Raw genomic sequence first — 21997 nt, forward strand, 5'->3', positions numbered from 1 at the left:
AACTAGGAATAGAGGAATAGAGTTCCTAAACTTGATAAAGAACGTCTACAAAAACCTACACCTGATACACATAATGGTTAGAAAGTAGAAGTATTTCCACTAAGATCAGGAACAAGGCGAGAGGTTGCCTCTCACTACTGCTTTTTGACATTATTCTGGAAGTCCTAGCCAATACAGTAAGTCAAGAAAAGGAAATAAAAGATGTACACATTGGGAAAGGACAAATAAAACTGCTTTTTTAGGCAGATGACATGATTGTCTATGTAGAAAATTTGAAAAAAATCGACCAAAAAGCCCCTCATGAATCTAGTAAGTTATTATAACAAGATTTCAAAATAATAAGTAAATATACAAAAGACAATTGTTTTCCTATATACCAGCAACAAACACATAGAATTTGAAATTAAAAAAAAAAAACAAAAACTCCTTACATAGCAACTGCCAAACTGAAAAACCTACAAAATATTTGAAAAATTTATGAGGAAAACAACAAAACTCTGATGAAAGATATCAAAGAAGAGCTAAATAAATGGAGACTTATTCCATGGACAGATAGGAAGAATCAATATTGCAAAGATGTCAGTCTTTCCCAGCTTGATTTGATGTAATGCCAGTCAAAATCCCAGCAAGTTATTTGTGGGTGAAGACAAACCAATTCTAAAGTTTATATGGAAAGACAAAAGACTCAGAATGGCTAACTTGATTTTGAAGAAGAACAAAACTGGAGAACTGACACTGCTCACTTTCGAGACTATAAAAGCTGTGGTAATCAATACAGTGTGATATTGGTGAAAGAAAAGACTATTAGACCAGTGGAACAGAATAGAGAGCCCAGAAACATACTCACATGGATATAGTCAACTGATCTTTGACAAGTGAGCAAAGGCAGAACAATGGAGCGAAGATAATCTTTTCAACAAATGGTGCTGGAACAACTGGACATCCACGTGCAATAAAATTAATTTAGACACGGACCTTAACACACTTCACAAAAAGTAACTCAAAATGGATCATAGACCTAAATGTAAAATGCAAAACTATGAAACTCCTAGAGGTTAACATAGGAGAAAACCTGGATGACCTTGGGTATGGCAGTGACTTTAGATTAAACACCAAAGATATGATCTACTAAAAAAATAATTGAAAAGCTGAGCTTTATTAAAATTAAAATCTTCTGCTCTGAGAAAGACACTGTCAAGAGAATGAGAAGATAAGCCACAGCCTGGGAGAAAATATTTGCAGAAGATTCATCTTATAAAGGATCGTATTCTGAAACATACAAGGAACCCTAAAACTCAACAATGAGAAAATGAACAACCCAATTAAAAAATGGTCAACAGGCTGGATAGACACTTCCCCAAAGAACATATACAGACGGCAAGTAAACATATAAAAAGATGTTCAGCAACATATGCAATTAGGAAATTGCAAATTAAAACAATGAGATACCACTACACACCTATGAGAATTGCCAAAATCCAAAACGTTGACAACAAAAATGATGGCGAGGAACTCTCAGTTGTTAGTGGGACTGCAAAATGGTACAGTCATTTTGAAAGACAGTTTGGCATTTTCTTAGAAAAGTAAATGTACTCTGAACATGTGACCCAGCAATCATACTCCTTAGTATTTGCCCAAATGAAAACTTATGTCCACATAAAACCTTCACACAGATGTTTCTAGCAGCTTTTTAATAATTGTCAGAGCTTGGGAGCAACCAAGATGTCCTTCAGTAGGTGAATGGACTATTACTCAGTTCTAAAAAGAAATGAGCTATCACACCATGAAAAGACATGGAGGAAACTTTTAAAAATGCATATTATTAAGTGAAAGAAGCCAATCTGACAAGGCTATATAGTGTGATTCCAACTACATGACATTCTGGAAAAGGCAAAACTGTGGCAACAGTAAAAAGATGAATGGTTACCAGGGGCTGCAGGGAGGAGGAGGGGTGAATAGGCAGAGCATAGACGATTTTCAAGGCAGTGCAACCATTCCGTACAATAATGCAGTGATGGATACATGTCATTATGATCTGTCCAAACCCATAGACTGTACGACACCAAGAGTGAACCCTAATGTAAACTATGGACCTCAAGTGACAATGATGTGTCAGTGTAGTTCCACTGATTGTAATAAGTGTATCACTCTAATGTAAGGGGATTTTCATTGTGGGGGAGGTTGTGCTCATGTAAGGTCAAAGGGGTATATATGGGAACTCTGTACTTTTTTTTTTTAAATTTTTTGGCTGACAATGTTGTGTTAGTTTCTGGCGTACAGCGTAGTGATTCAGTTAGGGAACTCTGTACTTTCCACTCAATTGTGCTGTAAACCTAAAACTGTTCTCAAAAGTTAAGTTTATTCATTAAAAAAAGCAAAAAAAATTGTAGTGCACCTCCACTCCTACAAGTAACGTGAACTAAGAACAATGTATAATAAATAAACCTGAGGGAAAACATTATTTTTTTCATGTCATCAAAGCTTTTTTTTTTTTTTTGAATCGGAGCTTTTTATTTATATTTTTTAAATTGAAATGTAGTCAGTTTACAATGTTGTGTCAATTTCTGGTGTACAGCATAATGCTTCAGTCGTACATGAACATACGTACATTCATTTTCATATTTTTCACCAGAGCTTTTTTAAAAAAGAAAAAATTGGCAGGGACGGTATAGCTCAGTGGTAGAGTGCCTGCTTAGCATGCATGAGGCCCTGGATTCAGTACCCAGTACCTCCGTTAAAATAAATATATAAGCCTAATCACCTCCCTGCTGAAAAAAAAATTTTTAATCAAATTCTTTTTCTTTCTCGTGTGTGTGAGCGCGTGCGCACACACCTGCCTTGCTGATATCCAGGGAACACGCTTCATCTTCTAGCTGGGTAACCCAAGCACTGAATTCCCCAAGTACACAGTCCAAGATCATAATCAAGGACGTCAGAAAGGAAGAGTCCTTCAGTGAAAACCGTCATAGTCAGGTTCACAGACACCAGAACAGTTTCTTCTGAGGGTTCGTCATCAGGACTCCTGCCCCTGGGTCACCGTCCCAGCCAGGGTGCCCCTCCCCTCTCCCGGCATCCTCCCAGCAGTTGTATTAGTGAATCGAAAATGCTCCTATAACGCTGTGTAGCCCGCCCCTCGGAGGTGTTGGTCACCTTAGATGGCCTTTCTCTTTCTAAAGCAGAACTGAAACTTCACCTGGGCAGTCAGCTAAAGCAACCGCAGAACTTTCATTTCCTTTTATCTTAGGGAGAGTTTCTGAATGCTGTTACTTCACCAAGAGAAATTGGGTGCTGGGTGAGTAGTGGCTGAGTGGGGGCTGGGTTCACACCTGAAGTTCCTAATCCAGGAGATTGTTGGAATCACCTGCGGGAACTCGTGATGATAACGATTCCTAGGCTCCACCCCAGACCTACTCTGGGCAGGAGTCTATAATGTCTTACATGCTCCTCAAGTGATTCTGATGATCTCTTAGGCTTGGGAACCACTGGGCTAGAGAAAAACTACCTAGGGGAGGGTGTAACTCAAGTGGTAGAGTGCATGCTAAGCATGCATGAGGTCCTGGGTTCAATCCCCAGTACCTCCTCCAAGAATAAATAAATAAACCTAATTACCTCCCCACAAAATTAAAATAAAAGCTGCCTTCCCTCTTCTGCCCAAGAGTATTCAGCCTTCCCTAAACTGGACACATGTTTTATGTTTTATGATCTTTGACCACATCTCTCTCTTGCTGCTCCTTCCTATAATATTTGCACATACTTTATTATGTCACTTATACAGTATTATGTAGTTTTTCTTCTTGACCAGATGAGCTCCTCAAGGCAATCATGCCTTATTCATCTTCGTGTTTCCTGTACCCAAGGTTGCCATGTATAGTTGAGCAGGTTGTTCACTGTGCAAAGGAGTTCAGTGGGAGGGCTAAGTGGGTTTGTACGTGGGACTGGAATCTAGCCTGACTCACCAAGTCATGAACACTGATTTTGACCTCTAAATGTCTAGAGGAGGGATGCCTTTTCTTAAAAAGAATTTACTCACTTTTGGGTGGGGTGGTAATTAGGTTTATTTATTTACTGATTTATTTTTAATGGAGGTACTGGGTTTTTAAACCCAGGGCCTCATGCATGCTAAGCATGCACTCTACCACTGAGCTATACCCTCCCCTTGGGATGCCTTTTCTAAAAGAACAAAGGTGCTTATCGCTGGCCCTGTCTGCACTTAGCATCACATTAGTATTACAAAGGCTTATGTTTCCTGAACATCTATTCTAAGAAAGGCATGGGATTTAGTATTTTTGGTAGAGGGTAGGTGATTACATCATATTTGTTAAATTGAATTAAAATCCTTCTTTCTCATCTCTATCTCTCATAAGCTTCCATTTCTGCAAGGACCTGCAAAATATTACTTCTAGGTGAAGTCTTCCTCCAGCCCCAATTCATTGCCCCAGTTCATTCCTCCTTGGAGATACAGCAGCATCTGGTTTGTATCTTTGAACAGCACTTTCCATGCCCTTATGTTGGAGCTGGTGTCTCCCACTTTCCCGTGAGCCCCTCAGAGGCAGGGGCTACCTTATTTAGCCCCTACATCCTGGATGTCTAGGCATCCTAATGAAGCTGTATTAGATGAATGAACACCCCATCCTGAAGTGGCCCTTTAGATTCTGTGTTTCACCAGATCGTGTAAAGATGCAGTAGCTTTCATCCCTATCACCTGAAACTGGAAGCAAAATTTCAGAAATTACTGTTAATTCACCTCATTATATACATGTGTGAATATGTGTATGTATATATAGTGTGTATATTATATGTGTATGTATATGTGTGTACGTAGACATATATATTAACATCAGCTTTGTGGGCAGCACTGGGCCAAGTTAAATTGGTAATTGGCAGACAGTTCTGCTGGTTGTTCATCCTCTAATAATATTTGAGTGTATGCAATACTAGGTTACAGCTGTATGTCAGGAAGTTTGCATCTTGGTTTTACTGATGCAGTAGACAGTTCTGGGATTGCCCCATGTCTGAGATTTAAAAATAAGCCTTGCCCTGAGCTAATCTTTCTGCCTTTTGCCAGGAAAGAGGTTCAGAAGAGGGGGTGACTTCCAGTCATACATATACATACATATATTTTTTTCATATTCTTTTTCATTGTAGGTTACTACAAGGTATTGAATATAGTTCCCTGTGCTCTACAGTATAAACTTGTTGTTTATCTATTTTATATATAGTAGTTAGTATCTGCATATCTCAAACTCCCAATTTATTCCTTCCCACCTTTCCTCCGACTGGTAACCATAAGTTTGTTTTCTATATCTGTGAGTCTGTTTCTGTTTTGTAGATAAATTCATTTGTGTCTTTTTTTTAGATTCCACATATGAGTGATATCACATGGTATTTTGCTTTCTCTTTCTGGCTTAGTTCACTTAGGATGACGATCTGCAGGTCTATCCATGTTTCTGCAAATGACATTATTTTATTCTTTTTAATGGCTGAGTAGTATTCTGTTGTGTGTGTGTGTGTGTGTGTGTGTGTGTGTGTGTACTACAACTTTAAAACAATCTTAATTCAAAGTGCCATGGTCCAGAATCAAGTGTAGTTCCATCCGTGCAGCATCGTGACTCTAAGTTCTTTTGTAGATGATGCCAAAAGTAAACCTGAGTTCTTTGTCAATGTAAAGTCCAGATTAAATGGCTCCCATCTCTTTCCCCAGTTTGCCTAGCATCAAAGAAGAAATTTAAGACCTACTATAGGACGTGTTTATTGAATTAATGGGAGCTGAAGGTGCCAGGTACAGAGGCTCTCGCTGATGGAATCAAATTGCTATGAGGGCATCAAAAAAGGCACATTGGGCGGAGAAGCATTGGGTGTTTGATTAGAAACCAGGACCATTCAATACGCACATTTGCTTGGTCTTCCATGGGAACTGCAAAGTCTAGAGAACTTATTTCAAATCCAGGCACAGTTGGGAAGGCACAGGATTGGTCTTAGTCATTTTGACTTTTGGACCAGGTCCAATGCACCCAAGTGCATTCTTGGGCAGCCTCCTCTGGAGTTAGATGTTACATAGGGCAAATGGAATGTGTCCATACTATAGGATAGAGTTATTGAGAGCAGTTTTCCGGCAAATCAAGTCCTTGTTTATGCATGCTATTTCCCGCCTTTAGATGTGAAGTCATCTGCTCTTCTGGGGCCCCAAGTCTATCAGAGGAGGTGGGAAACAAAATTTGGCATCAAGTAGATGAAGAAAACCCCTTTGAATTGTAGAATTTGTGGAACTGTCCTCTTCAATAGCCCCAGGCTGAGCCCAGATCCTGGCATCAGACTGACCTGGGATCATGGCCAAAGTTAGAAATCAAGGGGAAGACAAGTTAAGTTTATGCTGTGGACCCAGAGTCGGCAAACTTCTTCCATAAAGGGCCAGAAGTAGTATTTTAGGCTTTGTGAGCTCCATGACCTCCGTTGCAGCTACTCAGCTGTGCTGCCATCACATGAAAGCAAGTGGCTGACGTGGCTGTGTTCCACCGAAGTTTTCTTTCCAAAAACAGGTGGCAGCAGACTTGGCCCACAGCCCATAGTTCACTAACCCTCACTCTGGGGCACCACAAACAGAAAATGGCATCTTCGAGAAATATCAAGTCTAAACTGTGATCGAAGAGCATTCTTGACTCTAGAAAAGGGACCCCTCGATTAGGTGGGCTTGAATCTCAGATTTATTATTTACAAGTTGTGGGACTTTGGGGAAAACACATAACTTCTCCCAACTTCAGGCTTCACATGTGTAACATGGAGATGATAAAACCCGCTCTTCCTGCCCCAGGATTACACTGAGGCTCGAATGAACTGTAGTGTATCAGCAGAAAGATGCTCTTATTAGCACTATTAATTGCAGAAACATCTTTTGAGTTAAAGACTAAAGCTCCTTCAGTGGAGGAGATGGTGTTCATTTGCCATTGACTCTTTAGTACCTGCCACAAATTGGCACTCAGAATAAATTTATTGACCCTGTAAATGAAATAGATTGGGGGAGGGTATAGCTCAGTGGTAGAGTGCTGTGCTTAGCATGCACGAGGTCCTGGGTTCAATCCCCAGTACCACTATACAAATAAATAAATCTAATTACCCTCTCCCCCAAAACCCAAAAAGAGCAAAAACTTTTAAAAAATTTAAAAAAACAAGCAAAAAAAAGAAATACATAAAATATTTCCTTCTTTCAAACCAGTGTGGCATTATTTGAATAGCCTGGGCAGATAGAAGCCCACAGTGAAATAATCTGAAACTAGCACATAAGCCATTTGATTTTCGGAGTTTAGCTACACTTGGGGAGTGTTTCTGGACCAACTTGCCTAAACAGCTTTGGACACATAGAGAAGTGCTCCCGTCAGGATATTACATACACATTTCCAACTGCACTCAGATATGCTGGAAGTGTTCCATCACTGAGGGAGGGTTTTCCCTCAGGCCCTTAAAAATTTCTCATCAGTAATATCCTCATCACAGGAGAATCCTAATTGAGCCCCTGGGACAGCCCCTGGTTTCAACCCTGGACCCCGTGTCTGGACATGACCATGGGCACAGACTTCTCAGACTCACAATCCCAGCTTGCTAAGCAAGTCGGGGGTTTGTTGGGTGTTCTACAGATGTGTCATGGCCAAAATAAAGGCTAAAGATAACAATCTGTTATGAATACTACTGATGCCACTAAAAAGAAAACGAAGCAAAAATCTTCATTATGCTTGTATCCTGGCCCCACTCTTTCAATTTCGGAGGCAGCAGGGAACAGTGGAGAGAGCAGGAGCTTTGAGGGCAGCCAGACCTGCGTTAAGATCATGATGACAGCATGTTAGAGAGTGTGGCCCTTTGTGGTTTACTTCATCTCAGTTTTACATCTCAAGATTACTGGGAAAATAAGACGAACCAATGTAAATAAAAATACCCTGTGCAGTGCTGCTGGGAACCGTTCTTGGGTGGAAGTGGAGGAACGTCCTGAGAGGTGAGGGCTGTTGTGGGCTGGGTAGCCTCCCCTAAAGGGGTCTCTACCATGGCCTTCTTCCAGGGCTTTGCCTTCTGCCCATCACATATAGGGTCAATGAAGATGAAAAACATTCCTGAGAGTAGATGAAAGACACTCCCAATCAGGGTATGATGGGGAGGAAAGTTTCCTGGACAGTCTTGAAGGAAGTGACCAAAAGACTAATGGGCAGGGAGAGAGGCCCTAGGTGACCATCCCAGGGAAAGGACCCACTGTTAGTGATTGGCTTGTTCGTTTCCTTTTAACATTTCCCTCTGTTAGCTTGTTTTTTTTTTTTTATTGTTGAAGTATAGTCAGTTTACAATGTTGTGTCAATTTCTGGTGTACAGCACAATGCTTCAGTCATATAGGAATATACATATATTCGTTTTCATATTCTTTTTCACCGTAAGTTACTACAAGATATTGAATATGGTTCACTGTGCTATATAGTATAAACTTGTTGTTTATCTATTTTATATATAGCAGTTAGTATCTGCAAATCTCGAATTCCCAATTTATCCTTTCCCACCCTCTTCCCCCTCCCTGTAACCATAAGTTTGTTTACTATGTCTGTGAGTCTTTTTGTGTTTTGTAAATAAGTTCATTTGTCTTTTTTTTTTTTTTCAGATAATACATATAAGTGATATCATATGGTATTTTTCTTTCTCTTTCTGGTGTTAGCTTGTATAATAAGGGTCTGTCTGCATCTAATGCAACACAGTTGCTTTTGGTAGCAATCTGAGAGTGTGGTGTACTGGTTGGGAAAGGAGGCTTTAGACTTAGACTACCTACTGGGCGAGTTAGTTGGAGTCTCTGAGTCCCACTACCTTCTTTCTGAGGGTAATAGTCTTCATTCTCTACTCTCTGTCTTTCCCTTGTCTTGAGGCTTATGCTTACCCAGAGCTTCCGCCTGTTTGTCAGTGCAGTTCTTTCAGGGCCATAAGGCTAATCACTGAGGTCTCTGGGCAGAGGTGTTCATTTGAGATGCCTCAGGAGCTGCTGGCCAGTCTATGGTTGCCTGCCTATTGGTTGGCTGCCCACCCCAGGTCTAAGCAGCATGACGAGCAGGGAAATGGGGTGGATGTGGTCACATAAAGTAACTCAGGGCTGGCTGCTTAGCCAGAGACTGCAGACAGGGCCGTTTCTCATAGGAGATTGTGGGTGTGATGTGCACCATGATAGATGCCCAGGACGCAGAGGTAAGAGAGAGAGCTGTAATGCAAGCTAGACAGTGGTAAATGCAATACAAGAAATGCTGATAAACAGCTTTAAAAGTTCACTTGAGAAGGAACTTGCTTTCTAGCTAGGGGAGTAAGGAAAAGACTCTATGGAAGAAAAGGCCCCCAGAGCATCTACACCGTAACTAAGTCAGTCAGGGCTCATCCCTGGACTCGAAGGCGAGGGTCAGTCCTACCCAGACCTCACACCTGGGAAATTCAGGGAGTCCCTGAAAGGAACTTGTCCCATCCCCTGGCCACAAGCATTGACTAAAGGAGGGGAGTATGACAAAAGTCAGGCCAGTCAGGGACAATGAGATCTACCAGGAAACAGACGTTCCACGTCTTTGCTGAATTTGACGTGGAAGCACGTGGTCTTAGAAGCCCCTGGCAGCTATCTTACAGACACAAGGGGAGAGACTTCTGAGAAGAGAACCCTCACTGAGGAAGTAGAGCTGTCACACAGAGTAGATGAAATGGGGTTGGTGGGAGAAACTGGGCCTTGGACACATCATTTTGGGAACATACGGGGAGTAGAGGGCAATAGTGAAATACACAATTCACTGGGAGCACTGGAGCAGGGATGTCAGTATTGGAAAGACAGATTGGAAGGAGGTCATTGGGGGTCTTGAGTGGCAGATAAGAGGCTTTTTTTTCTCTATAAGCAATAGGAAGCTACTGTGAGGTGAGCAGTGCTGTGAATAAGTTGATCAGTGATGTGTGCAAAATAGATTGAAATGGAGGGAGGCTGCAGGTGGGGAGGCCATTGGAACCTTATTGCAAAAATCTGAAGAGTTGAACTAGAGCAAGTGCAGTGGGGCTGGAAAGAGGAGAAAGAGGTGGAAAAATAAGACCATAGATTCAAGTTTGCAGAGTAAGATTTTGCCACTTATTAAAGACTGCATGAGTGAAAGAGGGTGTTTACGCACAAGCCAGGGCTGGAAGAGCACCATACCTCAACTTCTTGGATGGCTCTTCCAGGCCAGTGGTTTATCACCATAAAAAAGCAGACAACAGATTAGATGAAAGATTTTCTTTAGTACCTCGTCACGATACAAATGGATCATGATAAAATTTTACAACGTTGAGAAATAACTTGTGGCATTGACTTACCAACATACTTCAGGAGCTATTTATAGAGAGTGCTCACAAAATATTTTTGAAGGTGGCATAAAACATACATATCAATTTGTTAAGATGGGAACTTTTTCTCTAACTAGCTGTGTGACCCTGGGTAAATCACTAACCCTCTCTGAGCTGCAGTTTCTTCAACAGTTTAAAAAAAAGATTAATGCTTCAGAAGAAGCTTTGGGGTTGTAGTCCTTACCTCATGGTCTCGTACGAAAAAGTTGCCAATTTCTAACAAATGAGAAGTAAAACAAAAATATTAAAAATAACAATTAAAAACGTAAATATGTTTCAAACCTCTCTCCTTTTCTAAGTATGCTTTTTGCAGGCTGCCCTTCCACGGGTACAGTTTGTGTGTTGTCACAGCTTGCTTGATAGGTTCATGCAGCTTTTATGGTTTAGTCAGTAGATTCTAGTACCATCTGCATTACAGAATCGGATGGCCTTTCGTAGCTCTGTATTCTGTAAGAGTGGACTAACTAAAGCACAGTATTTCATTACGATGATTTGCTGAAGGAGCTAGAAACTATCCCTGATTTATAACAGTGGGGGGAAGGGTGGTGCCCTGCAGCAAGGGGCTCTGGGTGTGAAAAGCACTGTGACTGACACATGTAGAGTAGGCAGGTAATACGGATGCTACAATGCAAGGGGAAGTGACGAAGAACATAGAAGAAGAATAGATGAAGTACCACAGCGAGGTGAGAGCCACTATTGTGGATCCAGTGGCACAGATCTATTGGCAGCTCCCCATTTCCCCTCCACTACCATTTCTTGAAGGCTCTGTATGCTAAGGGTTCGTACTATTTCATTCAACTTTGAAATAACCCTCTGAGGTAGATAAAGCATTATTATTGTGCCAAATGAGCATAATCTGTCAAATGGACAGATGAGGATACTGAAGCTTAGGTCACTTGTCCAAGGTCACGAAGACAACTAGTAAGTGACAGAGCAAGGACTTGAAGCTGAGCTTTACTAATTCTAGAGCCCAAAGGTTTAAGTATTGCCCCAGATTGCCTGTGCTGAGATTTCCTGGAAAGACCTCTCTTATCTTTTCTTTTATAGGCACGTGATTTATATCACCCATCTGGAATGGGATGGAGTGAAAAGGGGGATTCAGCAACTATTGCCTCTTTGAGATTACTCGACTCTTTGATTTCTCCCCTGGGAGCCACACTGACTGTCAGCTAGAAGGTGCTGGAAAAAAATTAGATTGCTCCAGTGTGTTCAGTTGTATGCAATTTATTATTTCTAAAGATAAAGCCTAAAGAGACGGCTACATTGCATTATATTTCTTCCAGTGAATGAAAGCAGAAGGGCGTCTGTTTAGCATTTGAGACATGCACCTGGCTCGCTTTGGTTAAAAGAGAAAAAGAAATTACTAAAACATAGTAATCCAAAGAATTACTCCCTCTGTGGCTAGCTTGCCTCTGCTTTGAGTATGGGCCTCAAAGGCGATAATTTAAATTTGGGGCTGCCAGAAAAGGATGTCTTTGCTCTTGATTAATTGGGGAGACTAAAGATCTCCGTAGGAGAGGGCTTGGATTCCCTCCCAGCGTCTAACCCTCCTAGATCTGGATCTGAAGCTTAGAAAAAGTGCTGAGAATCTATCGGAGGGTGAGACAGAAGAATATCTCCTTCAAGACCTTTTGACTGTGGAAGACATTGATGCCCAGTGTGCTGGGTACCTGCTGCTTGCCCCTCCAGACCTGCTCTCCATCCTTTTCCACTCTGTTCTGTGTCCTGGGAGGCTGCCCTGTATGTATTTATCACTGGGTTGCCTTACCTTCTGGCATTTAGTTTGATTAGGCCAAAGGGGAAACGCCCACGGGGGATCAGAGGGCAGGAGATTGAGGTAAGGGTATTCTTTCCTCAGCTCCCTCCCCTGCTCGGGCACCTGGACGGGCTGCAACCCTCTGACAGTCACAGCCCCCATCAGGTGGCTCCTCAATACAGCCACCCTCTCTGGTCCCAGTGACTGCTTCTCCTTTTCTCCTTCAAGGCCTAGCAGTAGTAAGGGCTCCTTGGGGTCACTAGCCCTGAGGTACTGTGCTGTCTATTTTGTGCACACGTTTTTGTAAATAGCCCTGCTATTGCACAGCAATCCAATTGCCCAGTCCGGATGTGCCATCTGTTTCCTGCTGGGTCCCTGACTGATATACCCAGAGAAGTTTAATGACTTGGCCAAGGTCTCAGGAGGATTTGATTACCTACCAGTACGTGCTAATGAGAAGAAAAACACTGGTGTGTTTTACAGTTTACAAAGCATGGTCACAGCCATAATCTCAGGTGTGAGTAGGGTATTAAGTTTTCCACCTGGAGACTAGGAAATTGAATCTTAGAGAAGAGGAGGGATTCGCCGTAGCTGGGGAACATCAGAGCCATCCTCAAACCCAGTGCCTGGGCTCTGCCGGTCACACCCTGGCCTGCCTGCAGGTCAGGGCTGAACCTCTAATTCTTCACTAGGACAACTCTACACCTTGAGCATCAGGGAAACAAACATACCCAGTGTTCCGTCTTCCAGGCCCAGAGCTAATGATGCTACAAACACAATCCAACAGCTTGTGAGGCCAGTGGTGTCATTTCTGTTTTACAGATCAAGAAAGTGAGGCTCAGAAAGCTGAATATCTTACTCCAAGTCATGCCACTGGGGAAGTAGCTGGAACTGGGACCCGAGCCTGTCTCCTTGTGCTGTCTCTTTGTGCAGAGATGTGGATTTCTGAAGGCACTGGCGGCTGCAGGCCTAGCACACCCATTGTATTTTCTCTCATCAAACCCATCCAGCCCAGCCTTCATACTAACTCTGGGACCTTGGCCTGGCTTTCCTGTTGGGCAGCCAAGGAGGCTTTTGTGGATAAACCATGATAGAAAATGGAGTGCAGCTGATTGAGACCAAGAGATAACAAGGCAAAGCCAGGCCAGCCCTTTGTGTGAGACAGCCTGGGAAAAATGCAGCTGGGCTCAGGACCGCCTCTGTTGTTACTACTGAGGGCGTATGGTGCCAGAGGGTGTTCTGCTGCTCAGACAAGCCTCCCAGTCGGCAGGGCTGAAGGGTCCCTCTAATCCACCAATTTAGTGGTAAAAAATAATTTCCTTTACCCACTAGCTTTCATGACACAAAAGCAGAGTCAGAAGCAGTCGTTGGCTGAACACTGACCTGGGGTTACCCCCTCCCTGTGTGGCCTAAAGGTCTGACTTCTCCAGTTTGGGCCTCAGTTTCCTTATCTGAAATTTGGAAGAGATGGGTGAATCCAAGTCTCTACCACCATCTTCCCCATCTGTCTTTTATCCGTTTGGGAATCTGGGGAAGTATTTGAGACTTCCAAGACTTCCCCTTTCACCCCCCACCACCCCTGTCCCTTGATGGATTTAGATCAGTCAATTCACATTTTCCCTATTTACTCACATCATAAACCCCTGGCCAAAACCACACAGTGGCCTGTGGTTGTGGAGCGGGGCAGGATCGGACTCCGGACTTTATCTGCACAGCATTTCCACCAGCCACCAAACCTTGAGTGGTGTTTTGTAGTCTGGGGAAGTAGTAGAGATGAAGAGCTGGGCTCACTTCCCTTTGCTTTACAATAGGGAAAAGGAGAGCCTGGGATGCTAAGTGGCTTTCCCAGGACACCCAGTGCCCCGGTATTAGAACAGGGCCTCCCCGTGTACTGTGCTCTTATCACCTAGGAAAACCCTACCGTGCTTGATGAGAATCTCCATTTGAAGTTACTGCTTTGAGGATTAAACAGCAGTGATAAACCTCCAGTGAAGGGAAAAAAACAGAAAATGCAGATAAGCAAAAGGAGGAAAATGAAATGGGGTGATTTGATGCCCTGCCGTTTTGGCTTAAGCAGAGCAGGGATTTTTTGAGATGTACTGGAGCCTGGCTTAAAACCCAACAGAGACTGAACTTCTTGTTCTTGTTGGCAGGTTCAAGGGTTAGTGGTCACTGCTTTCTGTTTTGGGAGGGCCCTTGGCCAGAGTTTCAGAGTACTCAACTCAAGCCAAGCGATGAAGCAATTCCAGTAGACAGAGAAAGGGAAAGTGTTTCTCCTGTGAGGAGGTGGCTCCTTGGTGGTTCCCGTATCACATCACTCACATCTGGTACACCCACCAGAAGATGGCATGGCCCCCAAGACAAGTGGGAAAATCTACAGGGACAGTTGCTCTGTGAGAAGACTTGCTTCCCTCTAGTGCCCACTTTTGGAGGGTGGTCCTCCTTTCTTGTATCCTAAGAAATCACTGCTTCCAGATTTACATTGGCATCGAAGACTGTGCTTCCCATGATCCATTAAAAGAAAACTCTGCTGAGGGTTAAGACTCAGAATTTCAGAGTGTCTGAGCCCAGGAGGACCCACCTAGCCCCAACCAACTTGTTTAAAACACAGGGAAAATGAGGTTCAGAAATAACAGAAACTGACTCACTGCATATCATATAGTAAGTAAGTTGTTGGCAGGGCCAGGCCTAAGACGTAGGTGGGTCTTCTGGTTCCATTCCGTGCGCTCTTGGGCTAGACATCAATTTCAGACACATGAGAAATGTGTTTTCAGCCAGCGTGGGACAGTGAAAGAGAGTCAGTGCTTTTGAATAAGTAATTAATGGCCTTAATTCCATAAACATAATAATGATGAGATGAAATTTACTCAGATTTATGTGCAGTTTTGTAGTCATTATCTCATTTAATGTCCACAGTAACCCATGAAGGAGATGTTATTATTCCAAGTTTTTTGGATGAGAAAACTGAGGCTTAAAGGAGTGACATAACTTGTCCAAATTCAATCAGCCAACAAATAGCTGAGAGGATTAGAACTTAAGTCTGATGCAAAGCCCTGTCTCCAGCTCCCTAGATTAACATAAAATGATCCTGCAAAATTTGGTCTGAAATGAGACACAACTTTAAAACATCTTTTTTTCTTGGTATCTGAATGTTTTAGTAAATCCATGTGAGACTGAATGTAAGGGTTTAAAGCAGTAGTTCTCAAGCTCTAGTGGGCATCAGAATCACCTGGAGAACTTCTGAAAACCCAGGCTATGGGCCTCTCCCCCAGAGTAACCCAGTAAATCTGAGGTGCAGCCTGAGGATCTGCATTTCTAGCAAGTTCCCAGGTGGCGCGGAAGCTGCTAATCTGGGGACCACATACAGAGAGTCACTGATATAAAGGAATCGTGAAAAGTTTTTGTGTCAGCTGAATTTTCTTGTGCTGGGTCTCATTTTCCAAGTAAATACTCAGGAGCAAAGCTGCTGTGTCTCAGTGGAAGATTCTCTTCAGGAGATATGGGAAGCAATATTATCAGTCACTTGAGTTCCTAACTACCCTCTCCTAACAGTTCCTAACAGAGTTGCTGAGGAGTCTTCAGTTGTGATGAATTGTTAGGAAGGCTACAGATTCAGGCTAAAAAGCAGAGGCTGCAGCAACAAATAAATCCAGGCATTTCTTCTGTTCCTGAGGGAGTCTTCTCAAGACTGAGGGTCCCAGGGGGATGGGTATAGCTCAGTGGTGAGGTGCATGCTTAGCATGCTCAAGGTCTTGGGTTTAATCTCCAGTACCTCCATTTTAAAAAAAAAAATTCAGGGTCCTGGAAGAGAGAATGTGAGTGGCTGAGCTTAGATCACATGTCCATTCCTGAGTCAACCACTGTGGCCAGAGAAATGTGATGCTTTGATTGGCCAAACCTGAGTCACATGCCCACTTCTATCGCAGGAAGTGAGATTGACTCCTGGAAATGAATTCCACCCAGGTGCAGGACCTGGGACAGGGTTATGAGTGGTCCCCCCCTGGGAAGCCTGGCGATGAGGGCACAGGAAAGGATAAATGGATACCAGGTGCCACCTATGCCCATCTTTCTAGTTGCCAAGCAACCTTGTATCTTTCAGTTCTGGTTACTCCTCTTTCCCACAACGTTCTCCTAGCACGAGGGCTGACTTAGGAGAGGGCCAAACCCAGGAGGCTTTGAGTGAAAGGGAAAGAGATCTGGGCTGGAGATTTGGGTTTCAGTCCTGTTCTGCCACTAGCTTCCTTCCCTCCGAGCGTCTGTGGGTTTGTTTTTTTTTTTTTTTTTTTTTTTTTTTTTTTTTTTTTGTCAGCTGTTAAACAAGGCAACTGGATAGGATCTCTGTGGGCCCTTGCAACTCTAATAGGTGGTGGTTCAGGGCAGTTTCATAGGCAGTGGGGCCCTCCCAGTGCCTTTCACATCATATCTCAGAAATGAAGGCATCCTTCTTTAGACATGGGCAGTCCCTACAATGAATTGACATGGCTTGCTAGAAAGAGTCTCAGTCTTGGCATCAGAGAGACTTGTTTTGATTCCTGACTCCTCTATTACCTGTGTGACCTAGGAAAATTAGCTGAACCTCTCTGAACCTCCTTATATAAAGTGAAGTTAATGATAATCCCCACTTGGTCTCAAAGGTTGTTGAGAGAATGAGACAGTGGATGTGAAAGTGCTTTGTTAGCCCCCCTAGTGCCGTGCAGATGGAAGGCCTACCCACCCAGGGCTCCTGCCTCCCAGGCCAGTGCGGTTCAGGGACTCAGCGCTCTGAGAAAAGATTAGTGCCCACATTCAATGAGCATGAGCCCTTCCACAAGGCACAAGTCTGCTACTTACAAAGCATTTGTCCTAAACCTTGTTATTCTGTACATGCATGCTGTATCCAGTGGTAAACGGAGGCAACTGGGAGGGTGTGGGGAGGTAAGAGGGAGAGGCCACTGATGATTCCAAATCTTGCAGAGAGAATCTTGCCTGGAGTGTCAGGGTGGGGATCCAGGACCCAGAGGCTGACAGTAAAGGAGTAGAAAGTCAGGCTCTGCCCTGGTCCTCTGACCATCCTGACCCTCTGAGCAGGCCTTTGGACAGAAGCCTCCCTCTGACCTGTCTAGTGGGGAGGGGGTTAGCCATCTCCACTGTGATATCTTACAGTCATCTCAAATTAATATGTTTAGAATGGGTTTCTTAATCGTGGTCCCCACCTCCAAAATCTACTTTCTCCTAATTCTGTAAATGTCACTCTCAGCCATTGAGTCTCGCATGCAAAATACCTATAGGTCATGACCCTTGACATCTTTCTCTTTCACCACCCACCCCACTCATCATCAAATCCTGTTCCTTCTTCTTTTAAAGTATATTTCATTTCTGCTGATTTTTCTCCCCATTCCCACCACTACCACCTCTGTCTGAGATGCTGTCATCTCTTACCTGCAACTGCCTCTCTCTGGCCTTTGTCCAGTTCATAAGCAGGCCAAGTTCCTGCAAATCCCAATATCCTTTCTCAGGCTGTTCCCCTCCCTCGTCCGCCCTTCCTCCTTTCATCACACACAGATGATATCTGTTCATCCTCAGGTCTCAGCCACAGGGTCATATTTTCAGAGAGGCCTCCTCTAATGATCCTATCCAAGTAGTCCCTTTGTCCCTTCCCACTTCCCACCACTTATTCTGTCTGTCTCCTCCATAGTGCTTACTACAATTCATATTTATCATTGTGTTCATTTAGTTGATTATTGCCTGGCTTCACTAGGCTGTAAACTCATGAGGGCAAGGAAAATGCCTTCCTATTGTATGCTGAGCACCTATTTGCTCAATAAATATTTTTTGAATGAAAGAACAAGTGCAAAAATTAGAAGCCTTGTCCCTCTGTCTTCTTCAGAAGATTGTCCCCCAATATGCTACACTGTGGATCAGTAATTCTAGGTACTCTTTAGGAGCCAGGAATAAAAAGAAATGCTGGTGGTGTCTGGCTGTACCCAAGTTGGTAGAATAGTTTACCCTGTCCCTTGACCTTAACCATGCCCTTCCCCTCCTGCATGTCCACTGTTGCAAGTACCTGGACCCTCAGGCTCTCCTAAAACAGCTTTCAGAAAAGGATCTGATAAACCCAGCTATACCAGCAAATGAGAACAGTCACGATATTTTTCACAACAAACAATAAACCAGGACACATGCAATGACAAGGATTTTTGTGACCCCTCCTGCAGGACTGACTGCATAATTTGCTGGGTCCAGGACAAAATGAAAATGTGGGCTGCTTGTTAAAAAATTATTGAGTTTCAAGATGGTAGAAAACAAACTTATGGTTACTAGGGGGAAAAGGGGAGGAGGGATAAATTAGGAGTTAGAGATTTACAGATACTGACTACTATATATAAAGTAGATAAACAATAAGGTCCTACTGGTTAGCACAGGGAACTATGTTCAGTATCTTCTCATAACCTGTAATGATAAGGAATATGAAAAAGAATATATATATATATATATGTAACTGAATTGCTATGCTGTGCACCAGAAACTAACACAAAATTGTAAGTCAACTATACTTCAATTAAAAAAAAAAAAGAAAGAATTTGAGGATGGTTACAGCAGGACATTATACCAAGTGCAGGGCTCCCTCTAAGTTGCCTCAGTTGCAAACCCATGAAGCCAACCCTGCTTGCTGCCTCCAGATGCAGGCCAGGAGGTGAGTTTGGATTCTCTGAGCTGGCCCTGTTATTTCTGGATACCGTGGCTTCCAAGAGACCCTTTTTCCCATCAGCTCAAGAATGATACTGATTCCAGACAGGACTCTCTATCTCAGCAGCCAGGATGTACCAGGCTCACAAGAGGCAGCTGCCACTTCTTTACCCCAAATTTCCCCCAGACTCCATGATTTCATGTCAAGCCAGTTGACTGAGGGCAGAGCCAAGTTTCTTTCCTTCCTTCCTTTCTTTTTAAAATAGTTTATTTTTTAATTAAATTTTTTTCTTTTAGACTTTTTTTGGGAGGCAGTAATTAGGTTTATTTATGTTTTTAAATGGAGGTCAGGGGGATTGAACCCAAGACCTCATGCATGCTAAGCAGTTGCTCTTCCACTGAGCTCTACCCTTCCCCCTATTTTCTTCCATCAAGTAGTTTAAGGATGCCGGAGGGTTGTTTTGGTAAAACTCCGTAGCAGGAAAACATGATGACGTTCTCTTCTTCTGCTTACATGAACACACAGGCATGGAGGGAATGTCTGTTGCCATCACACGCCATTGTTTACCTGTCCTTCACACACCTCCAGTGAGTCAGTGAGCCACCTCCTGCAGGGACCCAGCCTTCAGGAATTTGGCCTTATTTGAGTGAAGGGGAGAGGTAGGGAGAGGAAGGGTGAGGGTGGGCCCGGGGGTGTGCCTGTAAAATGAAAACAGGAGGGACCCTGGCTGACATTTCCTGAAAGCCACCAAGAGAAACCAAACTACATTCATCAACGTATTCAATCAATTTATATTTCGAATAAATATAGTTGTGAATTTAATTGGCTTTGTTTTTGAACAGGTAATACATTCTAATGGCTCCAAACTCAAAAGTTACAAAAAGGTTTATGGTGAAAAATCTTCCCTGCTCCCAAGTAATCCAGGACTCCTCCTTACAGGTTGTCGTTGTAACTAGTTTTTTTTGTACCCTGGTAGAAATACTGTTGGCATAAATAAGCAAACATGAATATATCACTCCTTTTTTTTTTTCCCCCACCATTAATAGCATTCTTTAACAAGGTCCTGGACTTTGGTTTTTCACTTAAGATTAGATCCAGGAAATCTTTCTATATTAGGTCACAAAGAGCTTCCTTGTTCTTTCGTAGGTATGCGTGGTATCCTCATTGTACAACCAAGTGGACATTTAGATTCTTTCAGTTTTTTGTTATTACAAACAATGGTGTAATGAATTACTTTGATGACTGAGGGTCAGAGCTCCTCTTGGTTCCTTTAAGGAAACTAGAAATCAGATTCACCCTCCTGACCTCATTTTCAGTCACTCTGAGTTGAGAACATGTGCATTTATAAGTTTGTTGGATACCACTATTCGGCCCTCTGGATTTCCACAAATATTTATCTAGTGCCCACTTCATGCTAACACTGTTGTAAAACACTGGGGATACCTCGGTGCTGTGACAGACCCTGCTCTTCTGGGGACAGTCTGCTTGGGGACTGGGGTAAGAGACCAGTGATCATCTAGACCCAAATGAATGAACAAGAGAATTTCAGACAGTGATCCATGCTGTAGAAAAGAAAAAAAGTCAAACCCAGCTGATGTGATGGAGCGTGTGCAGGCTGCCACTGAAACGGGGACCAGGGATGACCTCTCTTGGAAACCTGAGCTGTGCTTGGGGGATGCTTTCAGAAGAGGTAAAAATAAACCCGGCACTGCGTTTGTGTGATTTGTGAAGCCCTTTCAGGCTTCCCCCCATCAACTTGGTTCCCTAAATCCCTATTACTTTGTTGGGGTGGAGAGATGGGACTTTCTTTTTTCTTTTTTCTCTCACTCTGTAATTCTGTTTTTGCAAAAGAGAAAATAATCTTCAACTCTCCACTCCAAAGAGGATTGCCCCTCACACTGAAGAGGAAAGACCATGGGGCAGTGGCCTCGGGACAGTTCCGGGGAGGCCCCGGCCTCAGTAATTCAAGCCACCTGAGCTCAAGGTTTTCATCTCATCTAAGTGGCCCGCAGGCTGCAGAAACTGTCTCGTGGAAGTGCCCGTGGTGGTGGCAGCTCGGCTGCAAGGATTCCAGAACATCCCTCTGTTCTTCAGGCTTTCCTCCCTCATCCGTCTCATTTGGTTGCTCTCAGAGCCAGAAAGCCCTAGTGTAGGAAGCCTGGACAGCAGTCCTGGGCACGGAAGTTGGCATGTCCCTTCTATTCAGGATAGTGTTAAAAACTGTGAGCCTTCGCCCAGCAACAGCAGCGACCAATCAGGCAAAAGCCAGATGCTTCGCCAAATGGATGTGTCTCTCCCACTCCCTGCCTCTCCATTTCCTTTCTTCCTAAGGCAGTAGGCAGTTCCTTATTGTTTCTGCCTTTTAAAATCCTTCCCATCCTTCAAGTCCTAGTTCAAGTGCCCCTCGTCCCTCCTCCACGAAACCCCTCCCTCATTGCAGCCTAGTTGAAAGCTTCAGTGTCAAGGTAGGCATTGTCTTTATCCCCTACAAGGTCCCTTGGGGCAGAAGCCTTGACAACTGAACCCAATTCTGTCTCCCCCAAAGCCCTGTCCCTAGTAGAACCTTAACACACAAGTACTGTCGGGGGAGTGAAAGGGCCGCCCCTGGTTTGTGAGGTGACACTATGTCCATGCATGGGTGAGCTGGTGATGCTTAGGAGACTGATTAGCACACGGTTGCTCCTTGACGTTGTTCTAGTGGGTCTATTTCCCATCCAAGTCAGCACTCTCTTGTTTTCTATTTTGGGTCCAAATTCACCAGAATGATTAAACAAAGGGGAAATGATCAAAAAAACCACAGCCAAGCCTGATGGGGTGGAGGAAAAGTCAAAAATAAAGCATGTGGGGTTGAGGGGAGGGTGATAAAAACACAGTCAACAAGTGAGAGTCCCAGGGACGGGGCAGCCCAGACTCAAACTGGAGCAAACGATGGATGCAAAACAGGACCATATGGCAGAGGCTTTGGGAAAGAGCTTTATGAGAAGGGGGGCTGAAGTCCAGACAACTTCACCCTGGGAACCGGTCAACTCTCCTGACTTGTAAGAGAGGGAAGCCAAAATTGCTCCAGGATTTTTTTTTTCTGGAAAGAAGCATGAACAGAAATTCCAGCTGAAGGGACTGTTTCCCCCTCCCTTCCGCCGCTGCTTGGGCTGGGTGCTCAGTTCCACTCCCTGGGGAAGAGGATCCCCGCGTGCATTCCATTCCCAGGGCTG

General features: G+C 43.6%; 2 long non-coding RNA genes across 2 annotated transcripts in view; both read left to right on the forward strand.

Annotated features, from left to right (window-relative positions):
* Window positions 1–8944, forward strand: part of LOC116666374 — a 19081-nt gene extending 10137 nt beyond the window's left edge. The window contains exon 3 of the long non-coding RNA XR_004323197.1: window positions 8850–8944. This is a non-coding gene — a long non-coding RNA (uncharacterized LOC116666374). The remainder of the gene's footprint in view (window positions 1–8849) is intronic.
* The window catches only part of LOC116666372, a 70500-nt gene that overhangs the window by 29514 nt on the left and 18989 nt on the right, over window positions 1–21997 (forward strand). The window lies entirely within an intron of this gene.

This window comes from Camelus ferus, chromosome 10, assembly GCF_009834535.1.
Source record: "Camelus ferus isolate YT-003-E chromosome 10, BCGSAC_Cfer_1.0, whole genome shotgun sequence".
Lineage (NCBI taxonomy): Eukaryota > Metazoa > Chordata > Mammalia > Artiodactyla > Camelidae > Camelus > Camelus ferus.